The 21754-nt window shown below is 40.2% G+C and overlaps 1 pseudogene; it reads left to right on the forward strand.

Annotated features, from left to right (window-relative positions):
* LOC138855438 (zinc finger protein 84-like) overlaps nt 1-13177 on the forward strand; it is a 65852-nt pseudogene extending 52675 nt beyond the window's left edge.
* The last annotated feature ends 8577 nt before the right edge of the window (nt 13178-21754 follow it).

Here is a 21754-nt window from a genome sequence, read left to right on the forward strand (position 1 = left end):
TGAGCCATGACTCGATCCATGACAGCACTTTTCTCCCAGTGCCATGAGCTGCTACTTTCTTTAACAGTCTCTGGTGCGGCATTCTGTCAAAAGCCTTACTAAAATCTAAATAAACAATATCAAATTCTTTATCCTGATCAACGTCTTCAAAAGCCGTACTGAAGAAAGTTAAGAAATTAGGCAGGAATGTTGAGTATCATTAATCAAATTTTGCCTATCGAGATGGCTGCTTATATAATTGACTCTAGTAATTTGCCTACAATTGAGGTTAGGCTTATTGGGCGGTAATTTGATGGTAACGACTTCTCCCCTGCTTTAAAAATAGGAATTTCATTAGCCATCTTCCACATATCAGACACTACACCTGTCTGAAAAGATAAATTAAAAGTATTAGTTTAAGGTTCACAGAGTACCATTTTGCATTCCTTAAGAACCCTTGAAAAAAGCTCATCAGGATTCGGCAATTTATTTTTCTTCAAAGTGTCTATCTGTTTGATGACCATTTTGCTAGTGACTGTGATATTACATAATTTATCTTCTACAGGCCCACTAAAAAACCTAATTATTGGGACATTATTAGTGTCTTCCTGAGTGAAAACGGAGAGAAAATAATTATTAAAAATAGAGCACATTTCATTCTCTGTCAGTATGAACTCCATAGTTATTTTTAAGAGGATTTATCTTATCTCTAATTTTTGCTCTATATGCCTGGAAAAAAACTTTTAGGGTTATAGTAAGTAAGTAAGTAAGTTTATTCAGGTATACACAAATACAGTTACATAGAATTATCATACATAGCAGCATATGTGTAGAGAACCTAGGATAACCCAAAAAAGTCAGACAGAGTGACTTATTTCCATTGGGGTCCTTTTACCTTATTATTATAATATAAAGGTTATAATATTTTCTTATTATTCTACAATGAAGATAACATCTTATTATCATACTAAAAAGACTATCTACTACACGAGGGTCATTAAGACTATCTACAATATGAGGGTCATTACTAGGAATAAGGTAAAATTTACACGTATGTTAGCTAAAAAATAGAAAATCATTCCCCTCCCTTTCTGTAGCTACATTCATCAGACACCTTTCGGCACTCTTCTTGAACTGGTTCATGCTATGACTGGCTTTGACATGTGCGGGTAGTCTGTTCCATTCCTTTATTGCTGTACAATAAATGGTGTTTGACGCCTGGCCAATGACTGTGGGTACTACAAAGTTGTGCTCTCTCCCCCTAGTACTGTGATTGCTTTGGTTCCCAACCTTGACAAAATTGACAGCAAGATACGTATTCGGGACACTGTTTGTGAGCAATTTTATAAACATGATTTAGCTTCAGTTGTTTTACTCTGTCTTCAACATTCAGCATATCCAACTGCTGTAATTCATCCTGGCCTACATGTTCTCTTGGTCCCAGCCCCAGGATGAATCTTACGATTTTGTTCTGGGTGATTTGCAGTCTATCTTTCAGTTTTTTTGTCAAGGCAGAGTACCATGAAGAGCAAGCGTAATCCATATGGCATTGTATAAGGGCTAGACATAGGGTCCTGCGAGCCTCAGTAGGTAGACACTGTGCTTGTCTATACAGGAACTTCAGTCTGGCATTCCCTTTCTTTACTACACTGTTCCCTATCAATTCTCCTGACATGCATGGGTCAAAGGGGATTCCCAGATATTTTACTGATGATTTCAAATCCCTAGCAACTTTAATTTCATAGTCCCATTTAGCTTTTCTTATCCTCTTTTTAGCATCCCTCTTAATGTAAATATACTGATTCATAAGAAGAACCTCACTTCTTTTGATACACCTATAAATTCCTTTATTTTTCCCTAAAAGATATTTTAGCCTATTATTCATCCATTTTGGGTCATTTCTATTCGATGTAATTTCTTTATACGGGATAAATGTTCTTTGGACAGCATGTATAGTGTTCAGAAAACTGTCATATTGATAGCTCTCTTCGTTACCCCAGTCCACAGATGACAAGTGTTCTCTAAGCCCAATGTAATCTGCTAAGCAAAAATCTGGGACCATTACTGAGTTATCCCTACTATCCTACTTTCATTTAGTGCTATAGGTAATTTATTTATGATCACTTGTGCCGAGTTCCTCTGCAATTTCTAAATTATTAACAAGGGTTTCCTTGTTTGCCATAACCAAATCAAGCAGGTTATTTCTCCTTGTAGGTTCTGTCACAAGCTGCTTCAAAAAACAATCCTGAACTACTTCTAAGAAATCATTAGATTCTAACTTCCCAGTCACGAAATTCCAATCAATCTAACTAAAGTTGAAGTTCCCTGGAATTACTACATTATTTTGCATTGTGGCCTTAGCAAGTTTCACCCATAGTAGTCTCCCTTTGTCCCTATCTAGGTTTGGGGGACAGTATATCACACTTAAAATCAATTTTCATGCTCTTATGAAAATTCTATCCAAGGAGACTCTGTATGTGTTATTTCAGATTTTATACCCGTTTTTATGCAACACTTCAAGCAATCTCGGACATACAGTGCCACCCCACCCCCTTTCTCGATACTTCTGTCTACTTGGAACAATTTAAAACCCTGAGATTAATCCGTTTCAGGCCCCAAAATGTATACTTACAAAAGCACCTACAAATATGCACTTACGTAATTGTTCAAGTTCGGAGCTGTTTGTGTGCTGAGGTACCACTGTAGTCACAAACACAATGACAGATAAACATGTTCACCTACCTTAGTCACATACTTTTGTCTAGAAATATATACAGTACAGTGGACCCCCGGTTAACGATATTTTTTCATTCCAGAAGTATGTTCAGGTGCCAGTACTGACCGAATTTGTTCCCATAAGGAATATTGTGAAGTAGATTAGTCCATTTCAGACCCCCAAACATACACATACAAATGCACTTACATAAATACACTTACGTAATTGGTCGCATTGGGAGGTGATCGTTAAGCGGGGGTCCACTGTACATAGTACAGTGGACCCTTGGTTATTGGCCGTAATCCGTTCCAGAAGCTTGGCAAAAAATCAAAATAATATTTCCCATAAGAATTAATGCAAATACAATTAATCCATTCCAAACACCTTTATTGATGACTATTGTTGGCTTCTAGAAGATAGGGAGGAGGAGAGAGGGAGGATTTATTGTTTGGAAGGGGAATTCCCCTCCATTAGGGCTTCAGGTAGCAAAGCCCTCTCTGGGGTTACTTCTCTTCTTTGTCTATTAATGCCGCTAGGACCAACTTAAGAGTCACTGGACCCCTGTTGCACAAAATAACTGTCCAGAGAGGTTTGTTTCTGGCATCTCTCTAAGATTTCCCTGAAGTGGGACAAGGTTTTGTCACTGAACATGTTGCAGATATGGCTTGTTTCAGCTTGGTCAGGGTGGTATTTCTTGACATAACTTTTCAACTAATTCCACTTTGCAGACATGTCCTTAATCGCTGAAGAAGGTGCCTTCTCCTCCTCTCTCTTCCTCCTTCTCTGAAGCAATTTCCTCAGCTGTGGTCTGTTGCTCTTCCAGATGAAGCTTTTGCAGCTCTTCATTGATTATTTTTTGCCTGTGGTCCTCCACCAATTTTTCCACATCCTCATCACTGACCTCCAACCCCATGGACTTTCCCAATGTCAAAATAAATTCCACAACAGGCGTAGGGTCATCACGGTCAGCCTCAAACCCTTCAAAATCCCTCTCTGGCCACAATTTTCTCCAAGCAGTGGAGGATGCTGAAGTGATTCCTCCAGAACTCATTGTACTCAACACAATAACTGCACTAAAGTTTTTATTATAATATTGTTTACCATTCTGGTTTATGTGACGGCCTCCTGCCAAACTAGTGTTTAGATTGTTAAGCTGCTGGCCTGCAGTACCACAGGTACATCATCAAACCCAATATGGGGACTGCTGAGCTTGCCTTACAGGCTGTATTCACCAGACCACCTTATGGTACACATCTACTGGCCTTATAGAGAGTATTCACCAGACTACCTCACGGGGAACATTTGAAGGTGATGTCTACTGACTCACTGCTGACTTCGGTCATCTGCGGGCCTCCTGGCTGCAGTTTTATTAGTCACTCAGATCCCTGTGGACTTAAGTTACCTGTGGGTCTCTGGTTGTAGTTTTACTGGCCAGTTTTGCGGACTTCAACCTGCGGGGCCTTGGTGAACTTTTCTGGCCTCCGGCTGATCTACCGGCATATATTGTTTGGCTGTCCTCTGAGGAAAAAGACTATGCGGATGACTCAGCCGAGAAAGTGTGATGACAGAGACAAGGGTGTCATGTGGACACAGTAGAGATGATGTGCGTGATGCAGAGACAAGGGTGTCATGTGGACACAGTAGAGATGGGGCGTGTGACACAGAGATAAGGGTGTCGTGTTACATGGAGAGAAGGAGCGTCATAACACAGACAAAGGTGTCATGTGATATGGTAGAGAAGGAGCATCATAACACAGACAAGGGTGTTGTGTGACATGGTAGAGAAAGTGCTATAATACTGAGAGAAGGAAGTGTAGTATAACTCCGTGGAACTAGTGTTATACGACTGAGTGTGCCAGAGTAGTGTCAGGAATGTTGTACCCTGTGTGGTAGGGTCATGACGATTTGAATATAGTTTACTTTAGGATTTATATATATATCTCTGTACAAATGTTAATTATAATTTATTATTGTAGCATATATATGTACCAAAGATAATAGGTTTTTATCAGATATTATTATTATATTAAATATTATTTATTATTGTAGAATACCTCTTGACCAAAGATTGTTTTTATATAAAGTAATATTAAAGATGATAAATTGTTTTATGTTTATTCAGTATTCTGAACTCTCATATTACCACACTAGTATAAGGCCAACTAGTGTTTTTTGTAATATAGTTTACAACAACAAACATGCACAAATATTGTATACAGTGGGCCCTCGACCAACGATGGCATCGATTAACGATAAATCCGACCAGCGATTCATTTTAACGCCAAAATTTTGCCTTGGCTAGCGCTAAAAAACTCGACCAATGCTATTCGTTCTGTCTGAGACGTGTCCACTTCTGGCCAGTGTTTACAAGCCAGCCAGCCACCGTGGTCACTTCCAAGCATACAATCGGAACATTTCATATTATCACAGCCTTTTTAGTGATTGCACCTGCAAAATAAGTCACCATGGGCCCCAAGAAAGCTTCTAGTGCCACCCTAAAGGAAAAAGAGTGAGAATTACTATGGATATGAAGAAAGAGATCATTGCTAAGTATGAAAGTGGAGTGTGTGTCTCCGAGCTGGCCAGGTTGTACACAAAACCCCAATCAACAATCGCTACTATTGTGGCCAAGAAAACGGCAATCAAGGAAGCTGTTCTTGCCAAAGGTGCAACTATGTTTTCGAAACTGAGATCGCAAGTGATAGAAGATGTTGAGAGACTGTTATTGGTGTGGATAAACGAAAAACAGATAGCAGGAGATAGCATCTCTCAAGCGATCATATGTGAAAAGGCTTGGAAGTTGCATGAGGATTTAATTAGAAAAATGCCATCAACTAGTGGTGATGTGAGTGAATTTAAGGTCAGCAAAGGTTGGTTTGAGAGATTTAAGAATCCTAGTGGCATACATAGTGTGATGAGGCATGGTGAGGCTGCCAGTTTGGACCAAAAAGCAGCTGAAAAATATGTGCAGGAATTCAAGGAGTACATAGACAGTGAAGAATTGAAACCTGAACAAGTGTTTAATTGTGACACTGACAATGTTGTGAAACACTTTAGGAATGTCATAAAGGAACGGGAGGTACAGGCCTCTATGGACAGATATGTTGTGTGACAGAGGTCCAGTGACTCTCAAGCTGGTCCTAGTGGCATTAAAAGAAGAAGGGAAGTAACCCCGAAAAAGGACTTGCCACCTCAAGTCCTAATGGAAGGGGATTCCTCTTCTAAACACTAACACCATCAACACTCTTCCCTCCTCCCATCCCATCAATCATCACCACATCTTCAATAAAGGTAAGTGTCATGTAACTGTGCATGTCTTCTTCAGTTTGTGTGTATTAAAATTAATATTTTATGCGGGAAATTTTTTTTTTCAATACTTATGGGTGTCTTGCACGGAGTAATTTGATTTCCATTATTTCTTATAGGGAAAATTAACACGACTAACGATAATTTTGATTAATGATGAGCTCTCAGGAACTGATTAATATTGCTGGTCGAGGGTCCACTGTATTACCTGGAGTTTACCTGGAGAGAGTTTCGGGGGTCAACGCCCCCGCGGCCCGGTCTGTGACCAGGCCTCCTGGTGGATCAGCGCCTGATCAACCAGGCTGTTGCTGCTGGCTGCACGCAAACCAACGTACGAGCCACAGCCCGGCTGATCAGGAACTGACTTTAGGTGCTTGTCCAGTGCCAGCTTGAAGACTGCCAGGGGTCTGTTGGTAATCCCCCTTATGTGTGCTGGGAGGCAGTTGAACAGTCTCGGGCCCCTGACACTTATTGTATGGTCTCTTAACGTGCTAGTGACACCCCTGCTTTTCATTGGGGGGATGGTGCATCGTCTTCCAAGTCTTTTGCTTTCGTAGTGAGTGATTTTCGTGTGCAAGTTCGGTACTAGTCCCTCTAGGATTTTCGAGGTGTATATAATCATGTATCTCTCCCTCCTGCGTTCCAGGGAATACAGGTTTAGAAACCTCAAGCGCTCCCAGTAATTGAGGTGTTTTATCTCCGTTATCTCCGTTAATGTTCTCTTATATATTTACATATGTACAGTCACTGGACATGTTTCTAGAACTGCTGCAGTCTGTGGAAGTATCATGCACAGTGGTATCTTACATTCCTCGCACATAAACTGAGTGTGTCTTTGTTGCCATCGTTTTGTTTGTGTGCACAGACAACACATCTCTTCTGAGCCCATTTCTTCTTAGTTGCAGGAAGTTGTATTAGGAAGTGATCACCTTCCTGCCTCAAATGTTTGGGTAATTCCTGATCAGTTCGTGGACGGTTTTGTATAGAAGGTGTTGTTACCTGGTACTTGAATGTTAGTTGTCCAACGACAGATAAACAAACTTCACGATATGGTAGTCTGTTGCCGGTCTTTATTTGGTACATATTATATGCATTGAGCATTGAAATGTCCATGAGCTGGAAGAAAAGTTTCATGTACCACTTGTAACTCTTATGAACTCAATCGACAGAGCCAATCTGCACATCACAGTTGTCAACCAAACACGTTTTCTGTATAATCAGTCACTGTTGGTGGTTTTAGAATATGTTTATTAGTCACTTTCCTCCTTGCCCCTGTCTTTCATTACATTATGGTGAATGGATGTCATCAGTGTGACATCTCCTTTGTCATGCCACTTTAATGGCATTATGTCATTGCAGCAAACACCTGCACTTCACCACTATGAGTGCCTGTGGTGAACCTGGGAATATGTTGATGTTTAGAAAGCAATGTGCCACACACTTCTGTCATGTTAACTCACAAGAACTCGCTGAGAAAGGGGCTTGTGCACCAGTTATCAGTATATAATGTATGCCCCTTACCTTCATTGTTCTCTCTACATCACCTGAGATACCCATTAACATACTGGTATCTTTCAATGTTTTACTTCCCATGTCGACAATTATGTCCAATACCAGGCCACTTTCACAGTCACAGAGTACAAGCAGTTTTATATCAAAGCATTTCTTCTTGCTCGGTATATACTGCTTGAACGACAATCTGCCTTTTGAACAAAATCAAAGACTTATCAGTTACAAGATTCTTGAATGGATTAAAGTACATGTTGAACTTTTGTTTCAGATGCATAAAAACATTTCTAATCTTGTATAACCTGTCATTTCTGTCATGCCTTGTTGTGTCAGAGAAGTGCAACATACATAACAGTAAGATAAATCTGTTCACTGGGATGATTTCACTGAAGTCTGGGGTAGAAATTAGCCGATCTCTGGACAAGTATGTTTTTATATTATGCTTTTAGACATGAGGCATAAGTATTATTGTTGCAAAAAAAAAAATACATTTCAGCCACAGTTGTCTCTTTCCACCGGTGTAGTCTTGACTGTGGTGATGTGATTCTATTTGTCATGGTGTAATCAAAATATCAGAATACTTTCCCTGACAATATTTTTCATCAAGGGCTAGTCAAATAATAGTTCAAAGAATTCTAATTCATTTGCAGTGTTTCCAAGGGAACAAACTGGCAGGATTCCACTTCAAGTGTCATCAAACTGATGGGGATTGGGAACAAACTTGGGATTGTGCTGCCAATCCCAGATGCAGTTTGCCAGTGGATACAGCACACCATAAGCTGGTTGTGGTTGTAGTTTTGGTTGTGGTGTGAGGGGTGGATGATGCTCCACTTTGTCCTGGATCTGATGATTCAGCCGCGTGGGTCCCAACCTGGGCTGTTGCATCATACTGCGTGGCCGTGGCACCACCTCCGCCACTATCACCACCACCTACTGATGCCTGTGATCTATCCATACACAATTTGTGATTTATCTTGAAGATCTTTACAGATAAACATTTAAAAGGGACAATTTTATTTAGTGAAACATGTGACAATAGATCAAAAATTATTTTAGTTCAGTATGTTGTGTTGGTAATGGCGGAATATTTTACTGTACTCAATTATGTTTCTATTGCAGAAGTATTTTGTTGAAGACTACCAGGTTGTTTCTTGCCAGATACTACATCATCAATACTTCAAGAAGCACCAGTGTAAGTGTCTTGAACAACAACTGATATTGCAGAAGTATTTTGCAGAAGACTACCAGGTTGTTTCTTGCCAGACACTACATCATCAATACTTCAAGAAGCACCAGAGTAAGTGTCTTGAACAACAACTGATATTGCAGAAGTATTTTGCAGAAGACTACCAGGTTGTATCTAGCCAGACTCTATATCTTCTGTACTTCAAGAAAGGCAGCATCTGTTATTCTTGTGTATTTTTAACTAGCTAAGCATTGCTAATTAAACAATTTTGCTTTTCATTTTGGGAATTCTATCTAAAAATGAATGGCAATTAATTCTTTGAGAGTCCATTTTGTAGTTCTATGACTTTTAAGCCAGGGGCCAAGCTGTAGTACTACATCATGAGCTCAGCTTACTCAGATAAGCCGTGAGTGGTAAATTTGGGCCTAAATATGAGAGAATGCATCAATATGGTAAGTGTGCACCATATAAAACAAATCCTGCAGCACACAGTGCATAATGAGAAAAAAACACTATTTTTGGATTAAAACAGCAAATTTTCAGTGTATTTTCATATGGTTTTTATGGTAGCATTCACTGTTTCTTGATCTCATTTGATAGAATTGAAGATGTATTACAGAAATAATTTTGTTAGGTTTTAGTACTGAAAATAGCCTGAAATTGAGTTCAGAGTAACAAAAATATTCTATTTTTGCAAATGTTAGAGGAAAAACAAATTGCATCACGTGTCCAATGTATGCCAGACGGTGGGTCAAATGTGCATTCCTGAATGTGCTGATATTATTTATACAATACAGTGGACCCCCGCACAACGATCACCTCCAAATGCGACCAATTATGTAAGTGTATTTATGTAAGTGTGTTTGTACGTGTATGTTTGGGGGTCTGAAATTGACTAATCTACTTCACAATATTCCTTATGGGAAAAAATTCGGCCACTACTGGCACCTGAACATACTACTGGAATGAAAAAAGTTCGTTAACCGGGGGTCCACTGTATTACAATATTGCATAACAGTAATTTTTTTTGTGTGTGTGAATAAAAATTATCTGTGAATAAAAACTCAAAATCAAATTCATCTGTAAAGCCTGGAAATGTAACTAATAAATAGTGGAAATGTTAGTTTAGCACCAGGAATGCCTGCATTGGAACACATAGGATTTTTTCATAAAGAAAACTATGTGTTCAGTGTCCAAAATAATTAAAAAATTTCATGAAATAGACATGTGAGTACATAAGAAAGGTTAACTATACCACTGTTGTATGACTAAAATATTTTAAATGAAATACCTTCATTTAAAAAATATGGAAAAACATAAAGAACATAAATCAAATCAATGTGCTGAGTGTCTGAAATGTTTTAGTGAAAAAAAAAGTCTTGTGAGACATATGAGAGTACATACAGGAGAGAAACCATATCAATGTTCAGAGTGTCTGAAATGTTTTAGTGATAAAAAAAGTCTTGTGAGACATATGAGAGTACATACAGGAGAGAAACCATATCAATGTTCGGAGTGTCTGAAAGGTTTTAGTCAAAAAAACATTCTTGTGACACATATGAGAGTACATACAGGAGAGAAACCATATGAATGTTCAGAGTGTCTGAAATGTTTTAGTCAAAAAAACATACTTGTGACACATATGAGAGTACATACAGGAGACAAACCATATCAATGTTCAGAGTGTCTGAAATGTTTTAGTAAAAAAAACATACTTGTGACACATATGAGAGTACATACAGGAGAGAAACTATATCAATGTTCAGAGTGTCTGAAATGTTTTATTGAAAAAAACAGACTTGTGAAACATATGAGAGTACATACAGGAGAGAAACTATATCGATGTTCAGAGTGTCTGAAATGTTTTAGTCAAAAAAGCAGTCTTGTTAAACATGTGAGAGTACATACAGGAGAGAAACCATATCAGTGTTCAGAGTGTCTGAAATGTTTTAGTCAAAAAAGTAGTATTGTGGTGCATATGAGAGTACATACAGGAGAGAAACCATACAAATGTTCAGAGTGTCAGAAATGTTTTATTGAAAAAAGCAAACTTGTGAAACATATGAGAGTACATACAGGAGAGAAACCATATCAATGTTCAGAGTGTCTGAAATGTTTTAGTCAAAAAAGCAAACTTGTGACACATATGAGAGTACATACAGGAGAGAAACCATACAAATGTTCAGAGTGTCAGAAATGTTTTATTGAAAAAAGCAAACTTGTGACACATATGAGAGAACATACATGAGAGAAACCATATCAATGTTCGGAGTGTCTGAAAGGTTTTAGTCAAAAAAACATTCTTTTGACACATATGAGAGTACATATAGGAGAGAAACCATATCAATGTTCAGAGTGTCTGAAAGGTTTTATTGAAAAAAGAAGTCTTGTGACACATGTGAGTGTACATACAGGAGATAAACCATATCAATGTTCGGAGTGTCTGAAATGTTTTAGTCAAAAAAGATATCTTGTGAAACATGTGAGAGTACATACAGGATATAAACCATATCAATGTTCAGAGTGTCTGAAATGTTTTAGTCAAAAAAGCAGTCTTGTGACACACATGAGAGTGCATACAGGAGAGAAACTATATGAATGTTCACAGTGTCTGAAATGTTTTATTGAAAAAAGCAGTCTTGTGACACATATGTGAGTACATATGGGAAATAAACCATATCAATGTACTGTCTGAAATGTTTTAGTGAAAATGCAATCTTGTGAGACATATGCGAGTACATACAGGAGATAAACTATATCAATGTGCTAAGGGTCTCATATGTTTTAGCGTAAAAGGTCATCTTGTGAGACATTCACAAGTACATTCCGGAGATAGAACATGTTAATGTTAATGTTTCAGGAATATTTTAGCTATAAACTCATGAGAATATATAAAAGGGATATACCATAACAGTGTTGAGAGTGCCTTTTCGAAGTCATTTTGCGTCAGGATAATATCAGATAGGTTCAAGTTTATGAAATTCTGTCTTAAAAAAAATTCATTTAGGTCTTCAACTCTGTCATACTGGGACTTGAGTAGCTCACTCATTTCCTTGCTGTCATCTGTGTAGCACCCATCTCGTTTAAGTAGGTGCTCAATATTGGATTTTGTTCTTGACATCGATTTGGCATAAAAGAAATATTTTGGGTTTCTTTCAATTTCATTTATGGCTTTTAGTTCTTCCCACATATCTTGACTCCTGTAAGACTCCTTTAGCTTAAATTCAATGTTTACTATTTCTGTGACCAGTGTCTCTATACGTATTACAGATATGTTGGCCTCTTTTAGCCACTCTGTTATTCTTTGCCTTTACTTGTATAGGGAGTGCCTTTCTCTTTCTAGTTTACATCTCCTTTTCCTTAAAGGAAATATAAAATGTAATAATTGGGAAGAACAAATGTAAATATGCTAAGAATATAAATTATAGTGTTCTTGCAGACATTTGTGTTCATTTTTATCAAATATTTATACAGGAGGGCCCCACTTATACGGCAGGTTAGGTTCCAGGCTACCGCCGTAAAGCGGAAATCGCCGTAAAGTGGAACACCCTTTTTTTCCACTTATAAATGCATACAAACACTAGATAACAAGTTTACACTAACATATATTAAGTTAGCAATAGAACCAGGCATCAAAAAACAATAAAAAAGTACAATACACACATAGTGCACTCATTACTTACCTTAAAATATTTATAGTCTTAATCTAGGGTGAGACAAGTAGTATTTATTGTAAGAAATCAAGTGTGGTACGTATGGTAATAGCCAGGCTACCTTACCAGGCCACCCCACCCACACATACTATTCTATGATATTTAAGCATCCCAGAGCGATAAAATGTATATACAGTTCACTCATTACTTACCTTAAAATATTTGTAGTCTTAATGTAGGGTCAGGAGTAAGTAAATGAGATAAAACGAATAAATGAGAGAGAGAAAGAATGAGTACATGAGAGGGGGCAGGCGCAGAGTTATGTAAACAAACCAGGCGAAGGTAAGTTTTGTAAACAAACGAAGTGTACACGTCTGGTTTGTGTACAAGTTACATTGTGTACAGGTTGTCTCTACATTGATACGGTAGAATTAGTAAAGAAGAACACTCCCATTCTCATGTAACATCATTTTGAGAAGAAATGAAGCTCTGAGTGAAGGCAATGGAAATAAGTCACACTGACTTTTTTGGGTTATCCTAGGTTCTCTACACGTATGTTGTTATGTATGATAATCTATGTAACTGTATTTGTGTATACCTGAATAAACTTACTTACATACATACGAAAGGAATAATTTTCTACAGTTACCCCCAGTAACACATTTTCTCTTATGTTAGATTAGAGAAAATGTTATTCTTGCCGTCACTTGTACAAGTTATGTGGCTCCCACATCTTATATTTATGTTTATTTATTCTATTGTGGGGTGTATTTATCATCTTTTTATGTTATGTATCGTGTTTATTATATAATTTAAAAAAAAATATCATGGATGGATTAATGAAAATGTGTATATTAACGTAATATACGACATTTAATGAGACTTGGTGAGTATTGTTATTATTATCATTTCTAATATGGCGTCACTTGTGCAAGTCGTCTGCTACCACATCTCACATTTATGTTTATTTATTCTACTGTGGGGTGTATTTATCTTATTTATATGTTATGCATCGTGTTTATTATATAATTTTGAAAAAAATATCATGGATGGATTAATGAAAATGTGTATATTAACGTAATATACGACATTTAAATGACTCGATGATTATTATTATCATTACTAATATGACGTCTGGAGACATAAGACACTTACCAATTTTAATGTGTACCTGCATGCCAGCACAGTATGTAAGTTTATTTAGGTACAGGTATACATAAGTATAATTATCAGAGTATATATAAAATATGAAATAACTTTTAAAAACATTTGAAATTTTGGAGTTTCCAGACAAAATGGAGAGACTTAGTGCTTACTGAGCTCATGGAGAATGTAAACAAACAGGGTGGGGCACGGTGACCGTATTAGAAAGTCAGGTGGGGGGAGCCGTATAGCGAGTTTTGGTCATAATTTGAAATGTCCGTATTAGCGGAATGCCATAAAGTGAAACGCCGTAAAGCGGGGCCTTCCTGTATAGGATTTTTTGTAAAAGTTTCAAGCATTTTATTATTGTCACATATTCTATTTTCAAATATTTTTCATAGATTTAATTTTTAGCATTTACTGATCTTTGTATAATCTTAACCCTTTCAGGGTTGGTGCCGTACTAATATGGCTTGCACGCCAGGGTTGGTGCTGTACTAATACACATAAATTCTAGCACCTTCAAATCTAGCGAGAGAAAGCTGGTAGGCCTACATATGAAAGAACAGGTCTATGTGGTTAGTGTGCACAGTCTAAAAAAATCCTGCAGCACACAGTGCATAATGAGAAAAAAAAAACTCTGACCGTGTTTTTGGTTTAAAACAGCGACTTTGCAGTGTATTTTCATATGCTATTTATGGTTGCATTCTAGTTTTCCTGGTCTCATTTTATAGAATGGAAGACATATTAGAGAAATTGAGATGAATTTGATTGGTTTCACAATGTTCGATTTTTTGCCAAAGTTCAAAAGTAAACAAATCATGCCATGCATCCAATACACATCAACTGGTGAGTCTAATGTTCTTTCACAAGTGTGCTGATATTATTTATACCATTTCTAAACTAATTCAGTAGTCTGCATAACAGTAAATCTAATATTTATTTGTGAGAATAAAAATTCAAAGTGGAAAGCAAAAGAAATGTAAAAGGGAGCTTGGGATGTGACTAATGAACAGAGGAAATGTTATTTTAGTGCCAGGAATGTCTGTCTTGTTTATTTTGTACCCTATTTGAAAATTGGCATCTTTTGAAATTTGTGTGAAATTGGCAAAATTGCCAATTTCTGACCACTTTACTGGATAGTTGAAATTGGTAAATGGGTGGTTTCTTGTATTCATTCCATAGACAAAATGGAGTTCTAGTGAAATAGTTATTATTTTTTTGACTGGAACATGGGAATTGGCTGGAAATAAGGCTCAAAGTGGGCAAAATCGCTGATGTGTAAACATCAAACATTGTCGAGACCGCTAACTTCATGAGAGCATAATTCCATATTTTTCCATCAAATTTCATACTTTTGGTGTCATTATTATCTGGAAAAGACTCTCTATCATTTCATAAGTTTTTTTTTTGAGGTGGTTCGGACAAGTAGAGAGAATGGAGCGAAACAGAATGACTTCAAGAGTGTATCAGTCTGTAGTGGAAGGAAGGCGGGGTAGGGGTTGGCCTAGGAAAGATTGGAGGGAGGGGGTAAAGGATGTTTTGTGTGTGAGGGGCTTGGACTTCCAGCAGGCATGCGTGAGCGTGTTTGATGGGAGTGAATGGAGACAAATGGTGTTTTTAATACTTGACGTGCTGTTGGAGTGTAAGCAAAGTAACATTTATGAAGGGGTTCAGGGAAACCTGCAGGCCGGACTTGAGTCCTGGAGATGGGAAGTACAGTGCCTGCAGTCTGAAGGAGGGGTGTTAATGTTGCAGTTTAAAAATTGTAGTGCAAAGCACCCTTCTGGCAAGACAGTGATGGAGTGAATGATGGTGAAAGTTTTTCTTTTTCGGGCCACCCTGCCTTGGTGGGAATAGGCCAGTGTGATAATAAAATAATTTTTTTTTTTTTTTTTTTTGAAAAATTTTCGACCCTGAGAACAAGGTTTGGAGAGGGCCTGCCGACTCTGAAAGGGTTAATAACATTTGTAGATGAGGATAATTATCTCATTATTTCAGTTTTATCAAAATTTTCAACTAATTTACTTGACTTTCATTGGTCCTATACTGTTTTGTGTTTTCCAAATTAATCATATGAGAATTATAGCAAAAGATCTTAAAAATCCAGTTAGGTTAAATCTAATTTCTCATGGAAACACAACTCCTTGAATGAAAATTACTACCATGGTGAAATAAAAATAATATAAATATAGTCAAACTCAGGTAAAGAAAAATGCAAAAATTTAAGGTTTTAATAAATAATATGAAAACAAAATGTGTGTGACCCTACTGGGTTTATAGCTTGTTTTTTTATTATAATAAATGAAAACAAGTGAAGCACATGTAGATGGTGCAGAGCAACCTTCCCATTTGTGGTAGGAATTTGGTTATCTGGGGAGTTACTGACTTCTTTAAGGGGGTTCTTTGTCATGGTAAACAATCTTTTGATTTGAGGAATTGTTCCTTTCTTTCTTCTTCCTCTCACTAATCCTAATTATCCCCCAATCCCCCTTCCCTGCTTTTGGCCTTTGGGGTCCTCCCCTCAGGCATTCTAGCTTCTAAGTTGGGGGAAGGGTATCAGTGTCCATCCCAATCTGTTGAGGTGTAGTTTGCCATGGAATCTTGATTATCTTACGATGTTCAAGTCTCCTCTCCTCTTCAAGGGGGTCTCCTTGGCGTGGTGAAGAGGCTCTTGGTCTGAGGAATTAGACCTGTTGGTCTTCTTCCTCAGACCGAACCTAATTACCCCCCAATCTCCCCTCCCCTATCCCATCCTCCCCATCCTCCCCTTTTTCCTTTCCTCCTCCTCCTCCCCACCCCTTCCTTTTGCCCTTCCTCTTTTTGGCCTTTGGGATTTCTCCCACAGGCACGCTAGTTCCTAGGTAGGGGAAAGGATACCGGGGTCCATCCCATTCCGTTGAGGTTCCTGGCGGTGGCGTAGTTTGCCATGGAATCTGGATCGCCTGGGGATGACCTGATCCCTCTCCGGTATCCTGGAGTAGCTTTGGGTGTCTTTCGGGCGACGGGTGTATCTCTGGAAGCCACCTTTCGGATTCTGGGGGTGGTGGCCAAAGGAGGTGTGCTTTGTGGCAAATATCCGACTGCCCTCTCTTTTGTCCACCGAGGTAGCTCGGCAGATGTGAGGTTGCTATCCCGGATTGTTAGTTTACTAGCATGATGGGTAGGGTATGGCACGGGTTCCATGCTGCATCTGCGCTACTTGCGGTGCTGAGGTCCTCTTGGGCATGGAGATTTCTGGCCCTTTCATTCCTCCTAGGAACTATCCCTCCCTGGTCCCCCCTTTTTTTTATCCTTTTTTTTATTTTTATTTTATTTTCTTCTTTCTTTTTTTTCTTAAAAACAAAAAGAAAGAAGTAACCTAACCATGGCAGCTCTAGTCCATGAACCTACTACCCCCGGGCCCCTTCTTGATACAGCACCCCGTTCTGACCCCGCCTCGTCTTTGGACAACTCTTCAGACACTCCTCATGCCTCTGTACCTCTTGCCGGTGCTGTTTCCTCACCAGCTTCAGGTACTGAGGCCTCGACTGACTCCTTCGATTTATCGGACCTTCGCTCTCCTCTGACTATGCTTCCGGCCTCTCCCTCTACGGAGCGGCAATTTTCAAATTGCCGACCCATTCCACGTCGGACCAACTCTGGTCCCACGCCTAAATGCCAACGACAATTACCTGCTGATGATACTTCTCCACCTTCTCGTTCTTCTCAGAAACAATCGACACGTCCTTCACTACCTTTCCACGCTCAGTTTCAGACTGAACAATGGACTAAATTCTTCACTTTACGACCGACTTCCTCTACTGCCTATCTTTCTGACCACAGTATTGGCAAGGCACTCCTACGCCATGTTGGTAAAGATATTTCTTTTCATGCTCTTAAGAGCGGTACGCACATCATCACTGTACAGAATGCTACCCAAGCTCATGATCTCTCTCGTCTTTCCCATATCGATACTGTTCCTGTCACTCTTGAAAAACATCATTCCCTCAATTCTTGTAGTGGTACCGTCATTCTGCCCCATACCATAGTTCAACAAAATTTCCAGACATGTGGCGCTGACATTCTTGAACAGCTGGAACTCCAAGATCTCCCAATCCTCAAGGTAGACACTTACGTTCTTCCTGCCCGCGGGCGGAGACGATACCCTAGCAATGTGGCTCGTTTAACTTTTGACAGCCGAGAACTCCCATCCTCAGTTTATATAGCAGGACATCGTTTACAAGTTCGAAAGGTGATCCCTACACCACAACAGTGTAGAAATTGCTGGCAATTTGGCCATCCAGCGAAATATTGCAGATCTATCGCCGAATGCCCAGTCTGTGGTGCCGATGACCATTCTAATACGTCTTGCAATCGATCTCCCTCTTGCCTTAACTGTCATGAGGCTCACCCTTCGTACTCTAACGTTGTCAAGTCTATTTAAACGAGCGGGATATCCGTTACCTCAAAGAGACAGAAGGTCTCCCTTATGCCATGGCAGTTTCTCATCTCCGCCTCCAAGGGAGACTCCCACGTGTTTCTTATTCCTGTGTTTCAAAACGTCCCCCCAGTTCTGGTATCCCATCTTCTACACCCACCTCTGTGGTTACCTCTCCCATAGTCACTCCTGTATCTAATCCTTTTGCTGTCCTCGGCTCAGACGTCCCTACTTCAATGCCTCAGTCTCATCTCGCTTCTTCGTGTTCTCTCTCACAAGCCTCAGTATCGACGAAACCTCATACGACACCTCCTCCCAATCGTCCCTCTACTTCTCAAAAGTCAAAAAAAGGTCCATTAACACCTCCTACCCATCTTCCACCTCCTCATTTTACCCTCCCTGTCTCTGTCCCTGGTTCCCCCCCTCTCACTGGCTCTGTTACAAGTGTAGAGGTTCACCCTCCTCCTCGTACTGTACCTTCCTCCCCTGTTCCCTCCCAAGTTTCTTCCTCTTCTGCCACCTCCCAGGTTTCTGCCTCTTCTGTCCCCTTCCACGCTTCTCCAGTTCCCTCCACCCTTTCGCCCCCCCCTACCTTGGTACAGTCCAATACAGTTCCAATCTTTACTCATCCTCCCCCTACCATTTCCAATATTGTCTCCCATACGACGTCTCTGAATTCTGAAACACATGAAGCAATCTCTGAATATATTGCAGAGACCAAACCATCAATGGACACTGGTCCACCCTCCGCTCTTTCTCCTCTGCTCAATCTGCGCAACTCCTTTCTTCACAGCGCACCGTTCCTTCGCTGCTTGAACGTTTTCCACTGCCTCCGCATGTGGACTTTTCTAACCCCTCCAGCCCCTAGGAACCCTTACCTGCGGATTTCAAGTATCTTTATCATTGCCAGTCATGGCCTATTTACAGTGGAATATACACGGCCTCAGGGGTAATCGGGGTGAGCTTCAGATGTTACTCTCCCAGTTTGCCCCTGTTGGTGTTTGCTTACAGGAACCAAAATTACACTCTGCTGTTATCTCTCCCATCTCAGGCTATAATTTATTGTATTCTTCAGATCCTTTTCCTGATGGGACCTTTAATGAAAGTGCCCTTCTTCTACGCACTGATATTCCGTACCATCAGCTATTTGTTCATACTTTGCTGCATTACACAGCAGCCTGTATCCACTTGCATAGGTGGTATACGCTTTGTTCTTTATATCTCTCTCCTTCTCGGGCATTATCTATTCTGGATATTGCTTTTCTTGTTTCGTCATTACCGCCACCGATTCTGTTACTTGGTGATTTTAATGCCCACCATTTCCTCTGGGGGGGGTCTCACTGTGATTCCCGTGGAATTCAGTTAGAGGCTTTTCTTGCCACCCACCCCCTCCATGCTTTAAATACAGGTACTCACACACATTTTGATCCTCGGACTCATACTCTCTCTTGCATCGATCTCTCAGTCTGCTCTTCCTCCACCGCATTAGACTTCACTTGGTTTGTTCTCCTGGACTTACATGACAGCGATCATTTCCCAATCATTCTTACTTCCCCTTCATATTCGCCACCTCTTCGCACCCCACGCTGGCAATTTGATCGAGCAAATTGGAACCTTTACTCACACCTAACTGTTTTTAGAGAGGTTCCTTCTTCATCCTCCATCGATGAGCTTTTACACCTCTTCTCGTCCTCCGTTTTAACTGCAGCTTCTCATTGTATACCCCAAACTTTGGGCAGGCATTCTCAGAAATGCGTGCCTTGGTGGTCTCCTGCTTGTGCTCGTGCAGTACGTTTGAAACGTGCTGCATGGGGCAGGTACCAGTACAATAGAACCACAGAGAGACTCCTTGATTTTAAACAGAAGTGTGCGATCGCTCGCCGTGTCATCCGTGATGTTAAACGCACTTGCTGGCAAGATTATGTCTCCACCATCACCTCTGCTTCCTCTATGAGTGCAGTCTGGAAAAAAGTACGAAAACTGAGTGGTAAATATTCTCCTGACCCAGCTCCTGTTCTGCGGGTTGCCGGTGTTGATATAGCAAACCCACTAGATGTTGCCAATGAAATTGGCAATCATCTGGTCTGTATTTCTCAGGGACTCCATCTATGCCCCTCATTTCTTTCCTCAAAGTCTGCCAGAGAGTTAGCACCCTTGGACTTTTCTTCTCTCAGAGAAGAACAGTATAATGTGCCTTTTACACTTCAAGAACTGGAGGCAACACTCTTAGCTTGCCGATCATCGGCAGCTGGGCCCGACGACATTCATATTCGTATGCTACAACATTTACATCAGTCAGCCCTTGCAGTCCTATTACGCCTTTACAATCTTATTTGGTGACAAGGAGTTCTCCCACAGCTGTGGAAATCCGCCATTGTTCTCCCTTTCCGCAAACCAGGCACTACGGGACATGAAACCTCCCACTATCGTCCCATTGCTCTTACCAGTGCAGTTTGCAAAGTAATGGAACGCCTAGTAAATAGACGTTTAGTGTGGTATTTAGAGGCACACAACAGTCTCTCCACTCGTCAATATGGCTTTCGTAAGGGACGTTCTACCATAGACCCCTTACTACGCTTGGATACGTATGTTCGTAATGCCTTTGCGAATAACCACTCAGTTATTGCCATATTTTTTGACCTTGAGAAGGCATATAACACAATTTGGAGGTATAATATTTTAGCCCAAGCCCACTCCTTAGACCTTCGAGGCAATCTCCCATCCTTCCTTAAGAACTTTTTAACTGACATCATTTCCGTGTTTGGGTTAAAAATGTGCTCTCCCCGGACTTTATCCAAGCTGAAGGTGTCCCCCAGGGATGTGTTCTGAGCACAACACTTTTTCTCCTTGCTATTAATGATTTGGCCTCTAGTCTTCCATCAAATATTTGGTCATCACTCTATGTTGATGACTTCGCTATTGCCTGTGGAGGCGCTGACTGTCACCTCATTGCAGTTTCTCTCCAACATGCAGTCGACCGTGTTTCCGATTGGGCCACCACACGTGGGTTTAAATTTTCCAGCATTAAATCCCACCAAATTACTTTCACTAGACGCTCTGTCATCTCCGATCATCCTTTGTACCTCTATGGCTCCTGTATTCCTGAACGTGATACAGTCAAGTTTCTGGGCCTCCTCTTTGATCGTAGGTTATCCTGGAAACCTCACATTACCTCTCTGAAGGCAACTTGCCACAGCCGGCTGAACCGTCTTAAAACCCTTGCTCATCTTTCATGGGGAGCTGATCGTCGAACCCTCCTTCGCCTACATTCCACCCTTATCTTATCGAAACTTGATTGTGGTGACCAGATCTATTCAGCAGCATCTCCTGCTACTCTCTCTAGCCTTAACCCCATTCATCACCAAGGATTACGTTTATGCCTTGGTGCTTTTCGCTCTTCCCCTGTCAAGAGCCTCTATGCAGAAGCGAACGTTCCATCCTTATCCGATCGCCGTGATGCCCATTGCCTTCGCTACTATGTACGCTCTCATGATCTCTGCAATCCTTCCATTTATAGAATGGTCACTGATATTAGTAGACACTCTTTATTTGTTCGCCGCCCCTGTTTACTCCGTCCCTTCTCTCTTCGCCTTCATTCGCTCTTGTCTTCTCTTCAATTACCACCTTTCTATGTACATGTAGCATCTCACTTTTCCCTACCCCCCTGGGAAGTTCCAGCTGTTCGAGTCTGTTCTTTCTCTCTCCCTTGCTCGAAAGCCCAACTGTCTACGGGCGCTTCCCGCTCTCTTTTTCTTGACCACTTTCACTCTCATTCTCATGCCATTGCTGTGTACACAGATGGCTCTAAGTCTTCTGACGGCATAGGATTCACAGCAGTGTTT

This window comes from Cherax quadricarinatus, chromosome 94, assembly GCF_038502225.1.
Source record: "Cherax quadricarinatus isolate ZL_2023a chromosome 94, ASM3850222v1, whole genome shotgun sequence".
NCBI classification, from domain to species: Eukaryota; Metazoa; Arthropoda; class Malacostraca; order Decapoda; family Parastacidae; genus Cherax; species Cherax quadricarinatus.